The 540-nt window shown below is 42.6% G+C and overlaps 1 long non-coding RNA gene across 1 annotated transcript in view; it reads left to right on the top strand.

Annotated features, from left to right (window-relative positions):
• The first annotated feature begins 325 nt into the window (after positions 1–325).
• LOC122546904 overlaps positions 326–540 on the top strand; it is a 1408-nt gene continuing 1193 nt past the window's right edge. Inside the window, exon 1 of the long non-coding RNA XR_006310834.1 lies at positions 326–490. This is a non-coding gene — a long non-coding RNA (uncharacterized LOC122546904). The remainder of the gene's footprint in view (positions 491–540) is intronic.

Genomic DNA, 540 nt, shown 5'->3' with positions numbered 1-540 from the left:
AGACAGAGAGGTACACAGGGACATAGATACACAGAGAGATAGGTATCCAGGGACATAGATACATCGACTGATAGGTACACAGTGACTTAGATACACAGAGAGATAGGTATCCAGGGACATAGATACATCGACTGATAGGTACACAGGGACATAGATTCACAGAGAGATAGGTACACAGGGACATAGATCATTAGACAGACAGGTACACAGCGACATAGATACACAGACAGATAGGTACACAGGGACATAGATACACATACAGATAGGTACACAGGGACACAGATACACAGACAGATAGTTACACAGCGACATAGATACACAGACTGATAGGTACACAGCGACATAGATACACAGACAGATAGGTACACAGAAACATAGATACATAGACAGAGAGGTACACAGGGTCTTAGATACACAGACATATAGGTACGCAGCGTCATAGATACACAGACTGATAGGTACACATGGACATAGATACATAGACAGATAGGTACACAGAGACATAGATACACAGAGAGATAGGTACACAGGGACATAGAT

The sequence above is a fragment of the Chiloscyllium plagiosum genome, unplaced genomic scaffold, assembly GCF_004010195.1.
Source record: "Chiloscyllium plagiosum isolate BGI_BamShark_2017 unplaced genomic scaffold, ASM401019v2 scaf_10068, whole genome shotgun sequence".
NCBI classification, from domain to species: Eukaryota; Metazoa; Chordata; class Chondrichthyes; order Orectolobiformes; family Hemiscylliidae; genus Chiloscyllium; species Chiloscyllium plagiosum.
This window is presented reverse-complemented; position numbering and strand designations above follow the sequence as displayed.